Source organism: Leptonychotes weddellii, chromosome 8 (genome assembly GCF_054177405.1).
Source record: "Leptonychotes weddellii isolate Sample4059 chromosome 8, ASM5417740v2, whole genome shotgun sequence".
In the NCBI taxonomy this organism is placed as follows: Eukaryota; Metazoa; Chordata; class Mammalia; order Carnivora; family Phocidae; genus Leptonychotes; species Leptonychotes weddellii.
The window spans coordinates 114,074,222-114,081,550 of NC_138376.1; positions in this window are offsets into that span (position 1 = coordinate 114,074,222).

Genomic DNA, 7,329 nt, shown 5'->3' on the forward strand with positions numbered 1-7,329 from the left:
CCTGGCATGGACTGGATGGGTCTTTGGTGTGGGTGCTTTGGGGAGGACTCAAGAAATGTATGGAAGGTTGGGTCAGGTGACTTTGGTGGCTCCTTTTGATTCTGACATGCTGTAAAGCAATCTTTTTTGTTTTTCTTGGATTCCTACTCCATATCCTCATTCTGTTATGGGAAATGTTGAGGATTTAATAATGCCCTGGACTTATTAAATCAAGACCAAAAGCCATGAGTGAGAGAAGGCAGGCTTGATGGTTCAAGGTGGGTCTTCCATCACAAAACTCTGCATTTCTGGCACAAGGGGCATATGTTGACCCTGCATTTTAGTTTTTAGAATTATTCTTATTAACTCTGATGGAATTTTGAAATTCCTTTTGAAATAGAAAGCAATTACTTTTTTTCTTTTTTTTAATTTTATTATGTTATGTTAGTCACCATACAATACATCATTAGTTTTGATGTAGTGATCCATGATCCATTGTTTTCATATAATACCCAGTGCTCCATGGAATATGTGCCCTCCTTAATACCCATCACTGGGCTAACCCATCCCCCCACCCCCCTCCCCCCTAAAATCCTGTTTGTTTCTCAGAATCCATAGTCTCTCAGGGTTCATCTCTCCCTCCGATTTCCCTCCCTTCATTTTCCCTTCCTTCCCCTAATGTCCTCCATGCTATTCCTTATGTTCCACAAATAAGTGAAACCATATGATAACTGACTTTCTCTGCTTGACTTATTTCCCTTAGCATAATCTCCTGCAGTCCCATCCATGTTGATGTAAAAGTTAGGTATTCATCGTTTCTGATGGCTGAGTAATATTCCATCATTAGCCATCAGGGAAATTCAAATCAAAACCACATTGAGATATCACCTTACACCAGTTAGAATGGCAAAAATGGACAGGGAAAGAAACAACAAATGTTGGAGAGGTTGTGGAGAAAGGGGAACCCTCTTACACTGTTGGTGGGAATGCAAGTTGGTACAGCCACTTTGGAAAACAGTGTGGAGGTTCCTCAAAAAGTTAAAAATAGAGCTACCCTATGACCCAGCAATTGCACTCCTGGGTATTTACCTCAAAGACACAGATGTAGTGAAAAGAAGGGCCATATGCACCCCAATGTTCATAGCAGCAATGTCTGCAATAGCCAAACTGTGGGAAGAGCCGAGATGCCCCTCAACAGATGAATGGATAAAGAAGATGTGGTCCATATATACAATGGAATATTACTCAGAAAGCAATTACTTTTTAAAGGAAGCTTGTTTTCCTATATCAAACAGGTGAGAGCTATCTTTAACGGCTATTATTTTTTAAAACTCTCATTATGGGTTTCACAATGTTCCCCCAAAATTCATATGCTGAAGTCCTAATCCCTAGTACCTCTGAATGTAACTTATTTGGAAATAGAGGTTTACAGAATGAAGGGTCCTTTGGGTAGGCCCAATCCAATATGACTGGTATCCTTATAAAAAAGGGAAATTTGGAGACAGACACACATACAGGGAGAATGTCACATGAACATGAAGATGGCCATCTACAAGCCAAGGAGAGAGGCCGGGAACAGATCCCTCCCTCACAGTTGCAGAAGGAACCTACCCTGTCAACACCTTGATCTTGGCCTTGTAGCCTCCAGAACTATGAGACAATAAATCTCAGGCCACTCAGTTTGTGCTACTTTGTTATGGCAGCCCTAGCAAACTAATACACTCTTTAAAAGACTTTACATATCTATCGGGTTGCTAAAAGGAGAACATATTTAGTAGATCAGAGGAAACAGTTGCCTCATATAAAACATTTTCTTTGGTGCACATGGGCTTAATTTTCCTAGCAGTCCAGTTCAAGTCCACACAACTTGTGGCTTTTGTTGCTTTCATTAAACAGTTGGGAGATGAGCCATCAACAAAGCATGAAGATCCCACATTATGTTGTATGCTGTGTTCTGTAAATGGTGAACATAATTTTCTCACTTATGAGATACTTTCCATGCTGGGCACATACGTCTTGTTACACATTTTACATTGCACGTGTTCTGGATTTCCATTTCCATTTATATGTGAAAAATATCTGGACTGGCTGCTAAACACACAGGGAAAGGAAGGAAATGGATAATTTACCTGAAGCATTTAGCCCGTTTCAACTTTTATTATTCCGAGCTACCCCATTGGAGTAAAAAGAGGAGAAAAATGTCGCCTTTAAACAGACTTTATTCAAGACATGCCTGGCTTTGGTGCAGTGACTACACTCCTGGGAGTAGTTGTCGTGCTGGGTGATGCTGTGTGTAAGCAGACCTCCAGGGGTATGATTCCTAGCCGTCTCTCTCCCCACCACCATCTGTTGTGCAATATATTTCCTGCAAAATCGTATTCAAGCGTGGAATTGAAATTTGTATCATTACCAGCCAGTAGTTTACTACGAGTAAGACACTTGCCGGACATGTCAAAAGAACATCAGAATAGCTTCTTTGAAATTCAAATCACCTGCTACTCCTTTCGATCAGACCTGTACACACTCTCTTAGAGCATCAGGGTCAGCCTCCGTCTTTAAAGATTGACCGATGTTCTTGAATCAGTGATCTCGGTGAGGGTTTGGCCTTCATATCCCTCACTGTTGCAGAAGGTTTGACCAGGATTTTGGGTTGGGCCCAGAAGGATGATCTGGGATGGGTGACCGATTGGAGAGAGACTGAGTCAGGAAGAACCAGTGGGGGGTCAATTAAAAGCCAGACTTCTTTATAAGAAGGTAAGCCTAGTTCTGGGAATGGCTAGATACATTCTCCTGTATGGGAAGTGAGAGAAGAGAGAGAGAATGGATTAATGTGGAAACTGGTCAGAAATAACCAGGGAGAGTGAGGGGCAACTGCTGTGACTTCCAGTGGGGTTTTCCATAATGCAAAATGGGAAGGGTGCTTTGGACTCTGCTGAAGATTTAGAATTGAGCCAGATAGTCCTCAGCTTTTCTGCTGGTTGAAATCTTTAGTTAAGAGGAACAGACTCCCCTAAGTCACCTGAAGTAGTACAGTCTGATTATAAGGACTCATGGCAGGAATCTCACACAGGTCACCTAGAGCCCTGGGAACAGTCAGACATCTGAGCCCCATGGAGCTGAAAATATCACCTGGGGAAAAGATGCTTATCGTCAGGGCTTTCAGACAGCTGCAACTTCTATCTTCCCAGCGCCTCAGCACAACAGGTACCTGCTAATGCGCTGGCCACTGGTGTCGTTCACCTCTCTCTGATCCTGTTTTCCTACGCCTACCTTTTGGCTTTTACTCCCACCACCAATTTCTTACCTATCGCTGTTTGTCTCAAGTTCAAACTCTCACAAAGCAATGGAAGTATTGGTTTAGTTGGTTGGACCATCGCCTAAGTGCTATAGGGCCGAGCCAGTGACAGGACTCGGCGCTCTTTCCTCTTTTCCCAAGTCATCGCATTTAAAGTCTCAGCTTTTCTTGAAAGTTCATTATGTCCTCTAATCTGCTCCCTACTTCCCTGCATGCCCTAAGGTGGCCAGGAAAGTGCACAGGGAGGGCGTCTAGTTAATGGATCCTGTCCTGTGAATCTACAGCTTTCCTTCCTTATTGAGCTCCCGATTCTCCCATATGCCTTCTTATAAGGCGTAAGTGGGGAGAACAGCTGTGAACCCCCTCCTGGCTAGCCAAGCCCTTGGGCACTTACCTCGTTTCCCACCAGGAATTATTCTTGACCCCTACCAACCCTCTTGGACTGACACACTTGAGTCAGTGATTTTCTCCTCCTGATACCCTGTTCAAGACCACCATCATCCGTTGTCTTGGCAGGAGGATAATGAAATTTATGGGAACTCAGTAGCCTGATATTCCATTAAATGAACATACAAAATAAAGAAAGCAAGGAGAAGGAGACTAAGAGAAACAGGGGGAGCTGGAAGAAATAAGGAAGTGAGGAGGAAGAAGAGCTAGAGGAGGAGGGGGAGGGATGGAGACAACAGAGGAAAAAGAGGTGGCAGAAGAGGAAGGAGGGGAGGAACATCTTGAGAACAGGTCTTGGCCAAATAAACATTTTTCTCAATCAGTCGTCCCTGGCGGCACGCATTTACACTCATCCACTGAGTGCCCATCCATCTTTTCTCCTTTCCTTCTCCTGGCAAATCTCTGCGGAATGGGGGCACCACACCACAGGAAGCAGACTGGGACATGCTTGAGAACAGGAGAGGGACTGCTAATTTTGCCTGGGAAGATCAAGAAACGGGGGCTGGAGGAGATGGCATTGACTGAGGTCCATAAGATGGGTGGGTTGGTTAAGCAAATAGGTGACCCCCGAGCCTGACGGGACAGCCCATAAAATGATACACAGATCAAAGGAGAAACTACTGATTCAGGCAACAATGTGGAATAAGAGCAGGAACACTGTGCTGAGTCCAAGAAGCCAGACACAAGGAGCAGGAGACAGGCTTCCGACCCCGTTTCTATGAAGACGAAGAAGAGGCAAAAAGAATCTATGGTTTTAGAAGCTGAAAAGTGATCACCTAGGATTGGAGGGTAGTTTTGTGTGGGAAGGGACACAAGAGAACTTTGTGGGATGTTGTAAGTTTGTTCTGTGCCAATTTGGAGAGTGAGTAAATGAGAGTGTGCACATGCAAAGACTCATCAAGGTACACACTCACGATTTTTGTACTTTACCATAAAAAAATACCCTGCAATTGAAAAGAAAAAAGCTGGGGTGCCTGGGTGGCTCAGTCAGGTAAGCCACGGACTCCATTTCGGTTCAGGTCATGATCTCAGGGTCCTGAGATCAAGCCCTCTGTTGGGCTCCGTGCTCAGCGGATTGAGGATTTCTCTCTCTCTTTCCCCATCTCTGCTCCTCCCCCAGCTTGTGCGCACTCTCTCTCTCTCTCTCTCCCTTTGCCCCTCCCTCGACTCATGCTTTCTCTTGCTCTCTCCCTCTCTCAAATGAATAAATAAAATCTGTTAAAAAAAAAAAAAGAAAAGGAAAAAGCAAAAGCTAAGTGGAAGAAAGTATATATGCAGAACAGTATATTTAAAATACTAACACAGGCAAACAAAGCCTACTAGACACTAGCCCTGATTTTACAATTTATATTTCTGTTTTTTAAAAGCTTGTTGAAATTTAAAATTAGGCTCTAATAACACCATGTGAATACATTATAGGTCTGATTTTAAGATGAGATTTAATAAATGTGTACCTTTAAATATTTATTAACTTAAAAATAGATCACAGGTAGTTTTTGTCTCATGCCTTTTTGGCATCTATTTGCTATGACTTGGGAAAAAGCATTGATTTTTATTTTTATCAAAAATAAATAAAATTAAGGGGCGCCTGGGTGGCTCAGTTGGTTAAGCGACTGCCTTCAGCTCAGGTCATGATCCTGGAGTCCTGGGATCAAGTCCCACATCGGGCTCCCTGCTCAGCAGGGGGTCTGCTTCTCCCTCTGATCCTCTTCCCTCTTGTGCTCTCTGTCTCTCATTCTCTCTGTCTCAAATAAAAAAAAAAATCTTTAAAAAAATAAAAATAAATAAATAAATAAAAGTAAGAAAAACTGAGATTTTATTTATTTGAGGGGGAAAGTACCCACTATTTTTTTCATGACTGTGAACTTGTTTCTAAAAGCCCTCCAGAAATAGCTGAAGAATTTGCTGTGCATACTCTACTAGCAAAATAAATGTTCAGTTCTTTGAAATATGCCTGAAGTGAGTGTTCATATAAACAGACCTTCCTTAACTGAGTGATATGAAAATATTGGCTGGAATGATTCATACTTTTTTGTGAGCCAAAATGTATGCATGAGTATTGTTTGAATAAATAAATTATGTTAACCACAGTTTGAAATATACCAAAGACATCAAGTTTCTTTACGGTAACTTTGCTATTCTGGACCAGAGGTCATGACTTTCATCTTGGCTTTTATGCTGTTAAGAGAAAATGCTGCAGGGGGCCCAGGAAGTTGGTCATAAGGCGGAGTTAAGTTCAGACGCCACTCTGAGGCTCAGTATCCTCATCTGTAGAAGCCTATCTAGTTGTATCTGCCTCAATGTGTAGCCATGTGGAGTGAGTGATAGGACACTGAAAGCCCAAGGTCTGGCGTATAATAGTTGCCCAATAAGTGCTTCCCTCCTCCTCCCTCTTTTCCTGGGGATTCTCTGGTCGCTGCCATCTTCTGTTAGGTGGGAGCACCTTACAAAGTTCTGTTTACTTGCTAGCTGGTTAATTTGACAATAAGGAAGAAGAGAGGGAGTGATCTTTGGTTCAGATTATTTTTCCCCTTGTTCTGGGTCTTAAGAAATACATTCTAGTTGGACAGAGCAGGTTGAAATTAGGAGATAAAAGTGTCTTGCCTGTGAATTTGAACTAGTAGGATCTGCCTGGTTGAGCCTCTTCTCTACCTGTGGATCTCTCTGTTACAGGAGGGGTTTGCCGATAGCCTTTCTCTAGGTGCACCTTATACCTGCTACAAAAGGATGCAATCCTCTGGTCGGGAGATTTGCACAGGCTTATGGAAACCTGAAGGGATATTAAGAAAAATTAATGGTATGTCTTGAGGAGCACGTGGGAAATAGGAGCTTCAGGAAGAACAGGATCTCTTGGGAAGGTTGGGAGGTCCGCCCTGGTCGCCATGCCACTGGGCCCCACAGGACTGCAGAGATGCCCCGGGAAAAGCAACTTTTCTGATTCATTGGCCTTTGGAATTGGTTTGTGACTTATAAACTCAACTTAGAATATAATTATGTCATTTTCCTCTTCACAAATGTGGCATCCTCTCGAATCTAAGCTGCAGGGGTAGCTTTATGAAATGAAATTGCTCCATAGTGCTTTCAATGGAAATTGCTGCATCAGCTACATGGTAGTGTCTATTCTGGAAGCTAATTGAAATTGCTCTGGCAGATGCCGGAAACAAATGCTGGGTAACATTCCCTTATGGGGGTCACTTTCTCCACTGTGTCACGTGTTACACTTGTTACACTGGCCTGTATTCTAAAAAAGAGCACAGGGCTGGGAGAAAGGAGATTTTGCCCCTGCCTTCCCTACAGTCCACACTTACGGGGGCATTCCAGTTCTGTCTGTGATGGGCATGTGCCCAGTACAGATCAATACAGTACTTGTGTCTCTTCACCGCCACCCAGGTTTGTTGACACAAATTCAATGTGAGAGTGTTTAAAAGACAAAACTTACTGGCCAAGTGAGTCATTTAACTTGGAATATTGATTTTGTCATTATATCCATATTTATTTAGTCTCTTATTCAACAAACATTTCATGAGTGCCTGATAATGGTTAAATTTTACTGAATGCTTAGAATATGCCAAAACACTCTTTTTGTGTTTTAACTGATTTAATCCTCA